The sequence below is a fragment of the Typopeltis vanoorti genome, chromosome 8 (genome assembly GCF_054136105.1).
Source record: "Typopeltis vanoorti isolate ZY-2024b chromosome 8, IOZ_Tvanoo_1.0, whole genome shotgun sequence".
NCBI lineage: Eukaryota > Metazoa > Arthropoda > Arachnida > Uropygi > Thelyphonidae > Typopeltis > Typopeltis vanoorti.
This window is the reverse complement of record NC_143556.1, coordinates 10,920,388-10,934,347: the sequence shown is the minus strand read 5'-3', so window position 1 is coordinate 10,934,347 and position 13,960 is coordinate 10,920,388. Positions and strand designations below refer to the sequence as shown.

Below are 13,960 nucleotides of genomic sequence, written 5' to 3'. Positions count from 1 at the left end.
ATAGAAAAATCATGTCCTTTTGACAGGTTGAGGGTTTCGCTATCAGTTAGAGGACATCCAAATATATTGACGATCCAATTATCTGGAGTTTTGAAGGGCTTGAATTGTTTAGAAGAAAGTGCTTCGTGTTTGTGGTTTAGATGTTGACTTAGTTTATTATATGCTCGTTGAGTAGACGTTTAACCACATTTAGAACTATGTGTGAAAGATGTGGATCCAAGTTTGTGGAAATATAGGTGCGAAGATCAGAAATGTGATGACTGTTAATAGCAAGATCACATTTAGCAGCATTAAGTTGGTTATGGATTAAAGATAAGCTGGTGTTCTGGTAAATATTATGAGCTCCAGGAGATTTTATAGTTTCTTTAATCTTAGCGAAATTGGGAATAATCATGTTGTCGTGGCAATTTTTTAAAAAATTGATCTGTGCTCTTGAACTACGTTGTATAACTGAAAGTTTTCCTAATTTACTGGTTATTTTGGTGGTATTTTCCCCGTGAAGGATTAAAATTTGATATTTTAAGAATACTTGTGATATAAAGATTGAATAATATAAGTACGTAAACACAAGAAAGATATTTAATTAGCCAAATATTTCAGTCTGAAAATTGCAGACCATCTTCAATGGCACTACAAGAACAGTTTTAAAAAATACAAGGTGGAATACTAACAATAGATCATTTAAAAATAGAACAAGCCGCGTGATGTTATATCACTAAGTATTAAAGGGAATATTTTTAAGGAGAGACATGATTGAAATAAAGATATTAATTACTAATATTAAATAACATAAAATTAATATGAATTAATGAGTTTTCCTGATAAGACCATCCCAGATTTTTGATACAGATATACAGTCATTCAGATTCAGGTTAGGACGATGGAGTAAGGCCTCTATGCTTTCTTTGAATAAACGTTCAAATTTATAGCAGGATCTATGTAAGAGGCGAGTTTTTGCCCAAAGGATGTTGTGGTTAATTTCTATCCCGTGCTGAGCCAATCCAGATTTTTCAACGTTGTTGTGATGAATGGAGGATTGATGTTCTTGGATTCTTTTTTCAAGAGAGTTTGTCCAAAATAGGAGAGATCACAGTTGTAGGGAATTTGATAAACTCCAGGAAGAGACATATTTGAGCATTTGTCTCTTCCTGGAGTTTATCAAATTCCCTGCAACTGTGAATTTGGAAAATGGGAAGATAATTTGTTAATAGGTGAATATGTAGCTGTTAACTCATATTTCTTCAGAATTCTTGAGATAGGTTCTGAAATCCCGGAGATGTATGGAATTGGATCTCGACATATTGAATCTTTGTTGTTTAGTGGTGGATTATATGAATCGAGAAGATGTTGTATACTCTTTTCGGAAAAGCTATTGAGTTTCATGTGTTGTTGGTTAGTAGAATGTTCTTTCTGTAGAAAATTAGAAGTAGAACAATTAATTTTGGCTCTTCTGATTAGACATTTTATGATTTCTGTTTTTGACGAGGATGATGGGCTGATTCTTTAAGAATATAACGACCTGTGAACGTTGGATTCCTGTAAACTGTAGTTGTAAGATTGTCAATATATCTGGACGTTCTCTGATAGCAAAACCCTCATCCTGTCAAAAGGACATGATTTTTCTATTGTTCCTAATAAGATACCATATCTAGATTTCCTAGTTAACATTGAAAGGAATCTCAGTCATCTAACTAGTGATAAAGCTAATGCTCTTCGCCTAGAAGTCGCTTCTTCTCTACTTAAGGCCAAACTTCCTCCTTCCAACATATCTCTTTCTGAAATGAAATCTTTACAGTCCTTGAGAAAAAACAATCACCTCATTATCACCAAACTGACAAGGGGAAAGCAACAGTAGTTAGGGACTCTGCAAATTACAGAAGAAAACTTTCTCTTTTACTTCGAAATCGCTAAACATATAAAGAACTTGATTATGATCCAACCAACAGACAACTAAAGAAATTAAATTCTCTCCTAGATGAAGTCATCAGTTTAGATAGAGACACAATTGAAAGACTTAAAACTCATTTTGCAAGACCTCCTAGATTTTATGATCTACCTAAAATACATAAGATTGACTTTTCTCTTCGTCTAATAGTAGATTGTATTGATTCTCCTACTTACCGTATAGCCAGATATCTAGTTAAATTATTGAAATATCACATAGGCAACTCTAATACCTTTCTTAAAAACTCCTCAGATTTCTTAGAAAAATTGAAAAATATCCCATTGCAACCTACAGATCTTATGGTGAGCTTTGATATAGAATCTTTATATACAAACGTACCTCTCAAGGAGACTTTAAAATTACTCACTGACATCTTTCCAGAAGACATTACAAAACTATTCGATTTTGTAATATACTCTGGATATTTCTTATGTCAAAACAAATTTTACAGCCAAGTAGAAGGAACGGCCATGGGAAGTCCTCTCTCTCCTGCTTTAGCCAACTTTTATTTAGAACATCTAGAAAAAGTCCTCTTCTCATCTATTTTCCCTCAACCATCCTTTTGGGTAAGATATATAGATGACATCTTTACTGTATGGCCTCACAACAAAGACTCCTTACCTTCTTTTCTAAACAGTTTCAGTTCCTTACATCATCGCATAAAGTTTACTATGGAAATGGAAAAAAACAACGAGTTATCATTTTTAGATGTTCTCCTTATCCGGTCACCTTCAAATACTCTTACAACTACAGTTTACAGGAAACCAATGTTCACAGGTCATAATATTCTTATAGAATCAGCCCATCATCCTTGTCAAAAAACAGGAATCATAAAATGTCTAATCAGAGAGCCCAAACTAATTGTTCTACTTCTAATTTTCTACAGAAAGAACTTTCTACTATCCAACAACACATGAAACTCGATGGCTTTTCTGAAAAGAGTACGCAACATCTTCTCGATTCTTATAATTCACCACTAAACAACAAAGATTCAATACATCGAGTTCCAATTCCATATATCTCTGGGATTTCAGAACCTATCGCAAGAATTCTGAAGAAATATGAGTTAACAGCTACGTATTCACCTATTAACAAATTATCTTCCCATTTTCCTACTCCTAAAGACAAACGCTCGACTATGTCTCTTCCTGGAGTTCATCAAATTCCCTGCAACTGTGATCTCGTTTGTCCAGTTTGTCTAAAATAGGAGAACCCTATTTTGGACAAACTGGACGCTCTCTTGAAAAAAGAATCCAAGAACATCAATCCTCCATTCATCACAGCAAACCTGAAAAATCTGGATTGGCTCAGCACCGGATAGAAACTAACCACAAAATCCTTTTAGCAAAAACTCGCCTCTTACACATAGTTCTTGCTATAAATTTGAACGTTTATTCAAAGAAAGCGTAGAGGCCTTACTCCATCATCTTAACCTGAATCGGAATGACTGTATATTTGTATCAAAAATCTGGGAAAGTCTTATCAGGATAACTCATTAATTCATATTAATTTTATGTATTTAATATTAGTAATTAATATCTTTATTTCAATCATGTCTCTGCTTAAAAATATTCCCTTTAATACTTAGTGATATAACATCACGCAGCTTGTTCTATTTTTAAACGATCTATTGTTAGTATTCCACATTGTATTTTTTAAAACTGTTCTTGTAGTGCCATTGAAGATGGTCTGCAATTTTCAGACCAAAATATTTGGCTAATTAAATATCTTTCTTGTATTTACATGCTTATATTATTCAATCTTTATGTCACAAGTATCCTTAAAATATCACATTTATTACCTTTATTCAAGGGCTGTCCTGTAAAAAAAAAAAAAAAAAAAAAAAAAAAAAAAATTAAAAAAAAAATCTCATTACTTAACAGGCCCACTGTGTATAGTTCACTTCATGAATGTGATTGTCACTTTAAGATAACATGAATTTTAGCTTTGATTTTTGTTGATAATAAATGTGTTTTAATGAACATAATTATTTCTTATGGACTTTTTATATAAAAGATATATTATAGCATGTTTATTTATGATTCTCACTAAATTTGTTTGTACCTTCTTTTAGAATTTACGTAATCTGTTTTCAGTGTTAGAGATAATTGCTAAATTCTGTGGAACGAGTGGTAAGCAGTATATTATTTCAACATGTTTCAAATATAAAAGGATTATCGTCTCGTCGCCACATAAAGGATTTGTATACTACAAAGAAAGTTCAATGTTTGAAGTATACTGTTATGAAGTTAGTTTAGAAAATTAAGATTTGATTTCTAGTTTTATTTTATTATTATTATTATTAACAGTTTCTTTCACATTATTGTGAACATCTTTGAATTCTCTTATCTTCTAAGGTAGTTACAGCAATCCCTCGATTAATATGCCTTTGATTAGTGTGTCATTTTTTTTCGATACCCAAATTCGATTAGTGCGCCTGTATACATCTTAAAAAGAAATGCTACAGATTTTAAAAATTTTCGATCTATACTTTTTTTATGGCTAACTATTTTAAAAAATCACTCACCAGGAAGAAATAATTTAGTTATCGATTTAAAACATTTTACAAAGTTATTTTATAATGGCATACTACACTATTTCCATGTGCACTATGTTCTAAATTTACCACCAAATTTATGTCGACTGCTAATTACATAGAAGTTTGATTATCATATCTCGTGCCTCCTTTGCAATTGTTTTCCTTACTTTTTTATTTTATTTTAAAGCATTTTGATAACCTTTCACATGAGTAAAAGAATTAGTGATGAAAAAAGTGTGAAAATGATTCGAAAAGTAATCTCATTGGAAGAAAAACTTGAAATAATAAAGAAAAATGAACAAGGCGATTCCAGAGAAAGATTGCACAAGAATACAAAAAAATGGGTGAATTAACTATAAGAGCAATTTTAAGCTAAGCTGCTGAATACGAAAAGAATGGTAAGGCTCCTTCAAGTTCATGCATGCATACACTCAAAATCAAAGTATTATCATCATCATCATCAAATTCCTGACATGTACCTTAAAAGGGTGTACAGGCTATATGTGCGGGCATATATGCGGTCTCTAGTCTTTGGTCAAGTGTTTTACTTCTGACTCAGCTCTCAGATCCTTAAGTAAAAACTGGTTTGAACACTATCTTGTAAACAGCTAATTTAGTGTTCTGACTAATTTATCTCTTATTCCATATGAATTTATTGACTTCCTACCATACCAGCTTTGCTGATTCTGTTGTTTATTTCCATATTTAATTTACCATTTTCACTAAAAATCCTGCCTAAGTAGGTGAAATGTTTTACTTGTTCCACAGGTTCTCCATTCACAATGCAGTTGACACTTTCAACGATTCTGCCTATTTTCATTGTCTTTGTCTTTTTATTGCTGACCTTCATACCATATCTATTACAACAGTTATTTAATTTAGTCAAGGAATCTTGCATACTCGTAGCGGATTTATCGATAAGTCATCAATAACATCGTCAGCATAAAGCAAAGAGCTGACATTAACATCTCCAATTCTGATATAATGTGTAATACCACTTTCCTTCATAATGTGATCCATATAGATAATGAATAACAGAGGAGATAATGTACATCCTTGTCTCACACTAGATTTAACATTAAACCATCTTCCTGTACTTCCTTCAATTCTAACTGCTGACTTACAAATCAAATAAAGACTAAGTACTGCTTGATATAATGCCCCATTGACACCATATAACTGTAGTGTATTGAATAGCTTCTCTCTTGGCACCTTGTCATATGCCTTTTCCAGATCAACAAAACTTAAATACAGATCTTTGTTATATTCCCATGCTTTCTCAGCAATTTGTTGTAAAGTGAAGATCTGATCCTGACAGCCTCTATTTGGCCTGAATCCAGCTTGTTCTTCAAGCTTTTCTTCCACAATTCTTCTCAAGTATACTTGCATAGATCTTGCCAGGAACACTCAGTAGGGAAATACCTCTGTAATTCTCACATTCAGTTTTATTTCGCTTTTTATATATGGGTACTATGAGAGCTCTACTCCAATCATCGGGAATTCGTCCCTCTGTCCAGGCTTTCTGAACTATGCAGTGCAGCCACTGTAAAACTTTTATACCACCATACTTCAGCATTTCTGGTCGAACGTCATCTACTCCTGCTGCCTTTCCACATTTCAAGCCTTTGATGGCTTTTTCTACTTCAAGTACAGATATGTATTCCTGACTGCATGCCTGGACAGTGTTTTTTACCACTGTGCTGCCATCACTGCTTGTTTCATTTAGCAGTTTTTCAAAGTAATTACTCCATACTTCAAGGATATCTTTTTCTCCTGTTTTGATGTCACCTTTGTCATCTCTAACTCATTTTACAGCACTCTTTCCTCCATTCCTAAGCTTCTTCAACAACCTCCAGAATATTTTGCCACCTTCTTGATATTTATTTTCTATATTCTTGCCAAAGTCCTCCCATGACTTTTGTTTAGCTAGTTTTACACACTGTTTAGCTTTCTTACATTTGTCTCTGTATTTTGTAAGAGTAAAAGCTGACTTGTTTGCCAGGAACTTTTGATATGCTTTCTTCTTTTCCTTCACTGCCTCTTTAACTTCCTGTGTAACTTCCTGTCCACCAGGGAGTTCTGATTTTTTTATCCTTGCATACAACTTCACCACATGCCTCTCTGGCAGAATCAATCAATGTTTTCTTCAGAGTTTGCCACTGAATCTCCAAGGTTTGATTCCTGTTCTGAAACTCTTTCATTTTTTCTTCAATAATCTTTGTGTATGTTAGTCTACAGTTCACATCTGAGAGCTGCACAACTTTTATTCGCTTTAAAACTTTCTTACATGTTATTCTTTTCAATATGAAATTCAATTTTATCCTGTTCAAGAATAAATATTGATCACTTCCAATCTCAAATCCTCTGTACACTGGTGTTCTGCACCAGGGAGAAATCATCACTGTCAACAATAACATAGTCAATGAGACTTTTCTTATTCCTTGCCTCTTCTCTCCATGTGAATTTGTGCACATTTTTATGTTGGGTGCTTAAGGGTCAAAGCTGTATAACTGAGAGGAGACCTCCACATAGCCTTTAAAGGAATGCGGAGAACCGACCAGGGCTTCTGATTTGTGTATTTCATCATCTAATGCCCAGTCCTCACCTTCTCGTGGTGCACCCTGTTGGGTATCTACCTGGATAGTGAACGAACAAGGACGGGCTGGCAATTTGGGATTTAGCTGACCAAATTTTATTCTTCTTGGCTTAAACCAATATAGAAATGATTAAAGTATTATAATGATTGAATTAGAGAGACTTCTTTCTACATGGATCAAAGATTGTAACCAAAAACAGATCCTGCTGAGCACTGACCTTATTAAATCAAAAGCAGTAAGTCTCTTTGCAACCTTGAAAAGAAAAGGCTATCAATGATGAAAAAGAAGAATTCCATGCTAGTGCCAGGTGGTTTGAGCATTTCTAAAAGAGAAATAGCCTACATAATGTTCTAATCAGAACAGGCGAAGCTGCAAATGCCGAAAAGAAGATGGCAGGAAATTATCCAGAGATTTTGAAGAAAATTGTGCAAGAAGGGGGCTACCAACAAATATTTAATATCGATGAAACCAGCCTTTTTTGGAAGCGAATGCCTTCCAACACTTTTGTGTCCAAATCAGAAATCTCAGCCTGATTATAAAGTCTTAAAGTTGAATGAAATTACTGCTAGAAATATGCGAGTCGTTTGGAAGCACATTCTTTCATATTATGCAAATGATTTTAGAGGCTTTTCAAATGAATCTAAATTAATTCATTTTTATTAACTTAGATTCAAAGTTAATTCAAACTTTGAATTAACTTTGAATCCGATCTGCTAAATTTAGATGCGCAGAGGGAAGATCCTGAAGAATATGAAGAAAATTTAATTACTGACAAGCCCAAATTGATTTTACAGAAACAATTTGAAAATATTTTTCGTACAATCGAAGTTTTTAAGCAGCAATGCTTAGAGGCTGACCCTGATGAAGAGAAAAGCAGTAAAATTTGCAGAAGTAGTAGAAGAGGCAATAAGGCCATACCAGTTGTATGAAAAAAAAGAAAAAGAAACGGAATGTGCACCAAACTGCATTATATCAATTCTTTGTTAAGGAGTAGAATAATAAATGTATATTCTGAATATGTTTTATTGTCTTTCAACTTCATGGTTTTCCTTTAACTAGGCCCTGAGATATACCCTAATTCTTTTATAAAAGAAATTAAGTGTCAAAAAAGAAATTTGAAGAACGAATTATACTTTTTCCCATAGGTTATATTCGATTAGTGCATTTTGATTAATGCGCCTGTTTTAAAGAACGCATTAGGCGCATTCATTGAGGGATTGCTGTATTTCATCAATCTGTTTATATATTGCTATCTTATGTGCTTTCAATTTTTACCTGCTTTCCTAGTTTTTTTTGTTATGTTCCCTCCTGTTTCTTTAATATAATTCAAAACATGAACTTCTCATTAATTCCACTATTCCTACGCTTTTCTCTAAACATGCAAGAATATGAGTAACTAGTATTCCATACCCACACATGCAGTTTAGTTCCAGACTTATGGAGCAAAATCAGACCCAATTTCTGATTCTCTTCTTTCACTTTTTCTCTCTCTGCCATTGTTCTTTGGAACAGCCTTTTCCATACTGTCTACTCCATACCTCAATGACTGCCACCTCCACTTCTTCACAGAGCACATTAACAAATTCCTTTCTCCCTAATCCCTATAACTGTTGTGTTGTAGGTTTTGAATGTGGTGGTGTTATAAAAAAAACGGATATTATAGTATTGTAATAATCAAATTATAAAGATTAATAATTTTAAAAATAACTTAATAAAAAAAACCATTATTGTTCATCAAACTGGGTTTGAAAATACCCAGTATTTTATTTTAAACACAGAGTGTAAAGCAAAAAAAAAAAAAACCTACATGTGCAACCTTTCAGTCAATGTGGCACCAGTAAACCATTTACCCTTTTTTGTTTTTTAAATTTCACTACCAGAAAGCACTATCAAATATTGGTTATTCTCAGTGGTGGACAGGAATTGCTTGATATTAGTAACCTGTAGGTCATGGATTAAAAGTTACCAGCTGCAGAGCAAGAAAAATTACTAATATCAGTAAGTTCTTGCCACTCAAGAGAACGAAAATTTCAAAATTTTGACTCAGTAATAGAATCGTAAAAATAAAACAGAATATACAGATTCTTAACTCAGACTTAGGTTATTCCAACTTTCAACTGCTAAGATGCAGAGTTAATATCTTCTTTGATTTTATAATTTGTATTATGTAAAGCATAAAATTAAAAAATATATATATCAACTCAAATTAAATAAAAGTAAAATGCTTAGATAGTTTCATAGGTCTGGAAATCTCAAATGGAATAGTTTGGTTTTTTATTACAGCATAAGGCTTTATCCTCAACTTGAATAAAAAGACATATGTAACATAAAAATCTGAATGACCTTTACCTATCCTATTTGGGGAATTGGAGGGCAAAGCTGGATAACTAGGAGAGCAGCTTCACGTATCCCTTTAAAGAATATGAAAAGAGCTAATCATTCTAATCTAATGTCCATTCCTCACCTTCTCATGGTTCACCTGTTAATAGACTTTTGGTTACTGCATTAGTAAAGATCAACTGGAGATGGGATCTGGCCAAGTACAGGGTGTTTCAAAAAGAATGTCCCGATTTGAAAATTGTATATCTCTGCAACCACGAACCACAAATGAATGTGACTTGTACCATGTGAACGGCCTTGGCCCAGAGTTTGATATGATGACCGCTAGATGCCACTACTAGCGCCCAAATAGCCGCTATGCTTAGTTAATGAGAAGATGTGTCTAGTCAACAGAAGATGTTTTGTGTTCTCAAATTTAGCAAGGCTGAGTCCGTGATTACGGCGCAGCGTGCGTTTAGACGACATTACGGAATCGATCCACCACTGGACAAAAACATTCTTCATTGGTATTGACAATTTCAAGAAACAGGGTATTTATGTAAGGGAAAGAGTCCTGGACGACCACGCACCTCAGAGGGGAATGTGCAACGAATTCAAGAGGCTTTTCAGCGATGCTCACGCAAGTCCACTCATCATGCTAGCTGAGAACTTACCATCCCTCATGTGACTGTTTGGCGTGTGTTATGATGGCATTGGCTTATGAAACCATACAGATTGCAACTGTGCAAGCTCTTCGTGTAGGTGACAAAAAAAAAAAAAAACGAACAGATTTTTGTGCTAATCTGTTAGAGGACATGGAGGATGACACCTTCCTATAAAGGTTGATTTTTAGTGATGAAGCAACCTTTCATCTAAGCGGTAAAGTTTTGCACCACAATGTTTGGATATGGGGATTTGAGAATCCACATGAAATTGTAAAACATGAATGTGATTCACCAAAACTTAATGTTTTTTGCTTGATTTCTGTTAGAAAAGTTTATGGCTCTTTCTGTTTTGAGGAGAACACTGTTACGGGAAACTCCTATCTTGAAATGCTGCAGGACTGGCTACTTCCACAGCTGAATGAAGAATCTGAAGATTACATTTTTCAGCAAGACAGAGCACCTCCACATTGGAACCTTCAAGTTCATCGGTTTCTAAACGAAACATTGCCTCAGCGTTGGATTGGACGTGCGGACCTCACGACTTGGCACTGCACTCTTGGCCTCCAAGATCTCCAGTCATTACACCTTGCGACTTCTTTTTATGGGGATACGTAAAAGACTGTGTTTATGTTCCTCCATTACCTGCTGACTTGGATGAGCTCAGAACCTGAATCACAGGTGCAGTAAATTCTGTGACATAAGACATTCTCAGACACATTTGGGATGAATTCAGCTATCGGCTTGATGTTGTCCGTGCAGCAGGTGGAGGGCACATTGAGCATTTGTAATTGTGGTGAGTGAAACTTTAGGCCTTACTTCATACTTGGTAATTTATTTTGTGACTGTACCACATTTTCATTATTAAATATAATTATTTGAAATCAGGTTATTCTTTTTGAAACACCCTGTATATTGTATTCTTATTGGCTTAAAACAAAAAAACAGAATGATGGTACAACATGATAGATTTTTATTTCAACTGGGGCATTACCCGGTTAAACCATGCTTCTGCTGTTTTTATCCAGAAACCAAGACAAAAAGTCAGCTGCTGGAACAAAGTCCAACTCAGCAGAAGTAAAGATAGGCACCATAATTGTAAAAAGTATGAATGGAAGAATGGAAAAGAAGTGGAACTGGCAGAAGAATTAGTGATATCTGGTTGATATAATTAGAGTCACTGAAATAGAGAACAGGTGCGATTCTTCTAAATGACAAATATAAAATGTTATTGAGAGTTTATTTTTCACTTGTTTAGACTATAATAAGTTTAGTTTAATCCTTTATCAAAGTGTGAGCAAACAAAGTTTGCACCTGAAAGTATCTTCAGGACTGAGCTAAGGTGGTGCAACTCGTGGCAAAGGTGGAGAAAGCTATCATCACTCCTATCTCAGTATCTCCCATAATGCAAAGCACATCTCCTTGCAGATATGCGCAATGCTATGCACTAAGGCTGAGGCCACTACCCAGACTGTCCCCAACCCCCATTGAGGTCTCGTCAGTGGGAGCCAGGCCCAGTGGTAGAGACACCAAGGCAGGAGCATTGAGAGGTCATCCCCACCTATAGGAGTTGCCAAAGGGTGTACAACCTTATTATTAAATTACTCTGGATTCAGAGAAAGATGTTGAGAGTTTATTTGGGGGTTGGGGCCCGGTCTGGGTAGTGGCCCTTGCCTTAGTGCATAGCATTGCGCATATTCACAAGGAGATGTGCTTTGCATTATGGGAGGTACTGAGATGAGATAGGAGTGATGATAGCTTTCTCCACCTTTGCCATGAGTTGCCTTGAGTTGCACCACCTTAGCTCAGTCCTGAAGATATTTTCAGGTGGAAACTTTGTTTGCTCACACTTGGATAAAGGATTAAACATTTTATATAAACTTATTATATAAAATGTTATATTCAGGCAGTGGTGATCAGGGAAAGGAAGGAATAGTTATAGTATTCAGCACTAAACATGGACAAAAATCAAAATGAGGATTTGGATGATAAGCCATATTTGTGGTTATTGTCCCACAGAAGATACTACTAATAAAGAAGTGTAGAAAATTTTTGGGTCATTACAAAAGACATCTGACATAAAAAAAATGAAAGGTTAGTCCTTGTAGGATATGGAATCTAAATAGCTGAGTAGTAAATGAATACCAGACACATAAAAATGTTTTAGAAAAATTTAGAGAAAGTGCAAGTTAATAATAACGGTAAGTACTTTCTGGGTTTCTGTTCAGTACATGGTCTGGTAATTACTAACACTTCCAACATAAAGATGTGCATAAATTTACATGCAAAGAAGCCAACTAAGAGAGTGTCATTAACTGTGTTATTATTGATAGTGGTATCTTCATGCTGGTTTAAGACACAGAAGTATATAGCAGAGGTGAAATAAGAAGCAATCATTATTTAGTTCTGAGTAGTATAAAATTGAATATCATATCAGAAAGAAAATTATGTAAGAAAGTTTTAAAAAGAATCAAGTCAATCAGCCTTCATAGGTGAGGTATTGGCTCAACTATACAAATATTTTTCAGGAAAAAATGAAAGTTTGAAAAACAAGAACCAAACCCTGGAGACTCATTGGCAGCCTGAAGAAACTATTGATTAATTCAGGCAGAGACATATGACAAAGTTGTTTGCATGAATAGAAAAATCTGAATTACAGTACAAGTCTGTAGATTGCCTAACTAAATTCACTAGATGCTGTACCCATTTGGTATGAAAATTGGCATTATTGCAGACTACAAACATAGGCAGGAACTTTGACAATATCAGCCACATCCAAGTAGGAAACCTATAGAATAATAAAATAGTTTATCTATTAAGGCAGTTTTTTTTAATGAAGATGGCAAATTAAATATAGAAACAACAGAATTAGTAAAGCTGATATTATTATTATTACGTGACACCTCCAGGAAGTTCAAGGGACTCATCGAGGGATATATGATAGGGAGTTGAATAAATTTATATGAAAGAAAGAAATTTATATGAAATATAAATTTCTTTTTGAGAGAAATTAGTCAAACCACTAAAGTATCTATATATAAGATAATGTTCAAACCAATTTCAAGTTTTGGATCAGAGATCTGGATTAGAAATAAAGAAATTGATTAAAGATTGGAATATGTGAGAGAGAGAGATCTTAGAAAAATTAAAGGAATGAACAGATTGGCATCAATAGCAGATCATATTAAAAATGAAGATATGAAGAAGGAACTTGAGATAGTTTGTATTCAGCAATGTGTGAGCAGATCTAATCTCAGATAGTGTTATCACTGGAGAGGAAAGGTTAGCAGAACAAGTGTTTTTTTTTTTTTTTTTTTTTTTTTTTTTTTTTTTTTTTTTGCCAGAATGGCAAGAAAAGCTAGTAAAACTAAAATCTAGATGAATTATTGCAGTGAGCAGTATCTTAGAGGATTGAACTATAAGATCTGACGATATCAATGTTCTGACACATAAGAGCAATATGAAGAAAAATTGTTGATAGGAAACTAGTAGTAATGTAAACTTTTCATATAATACTGTCCTAATATACTGGACATCCTTTGATGGTACATACAAAAAAAAAAAAAAAAAGATTATGATGTCTGAATTAACTCATCTGAAATAACAATAATTATATATGGTATTCATTATTGAAGTATATAGATATTCATATGTTTAATTTCTGAACAGACAACATTGTGGCATGTTTTATGTTTCAAAAATTAATTCATAACATGGAAAACTTGCATAACTTACGCAAACTTTATTTCAAGTTTGCAGTCTGGCCAATGAAAGATTACAGTACACCTCTTTAAAGATTGTTTCTTTTTTGGTTATAACATGTATTCTACGCTAAATATTTTTTCGAAATGCGAAATAATCTTTAAATATCCAAATAGGATATTTAATTATGTAATAC

At 34.0% G+C, this 13,960-nt stretch overlaps 1 protein-coding gene across 1 annotated transcript in view; it reads left to right on the top strand.

Moving 5' to 3' along the window:
- Positions 1 to 13,960, top strand: part of LOC150103729 (sulfhydryl oxidase 2-like) — a 162,499-nt gene that overhangs the window by 82,154 nt on the left and 66,385 nt on the right. The window lies entirely within an intron of this gene.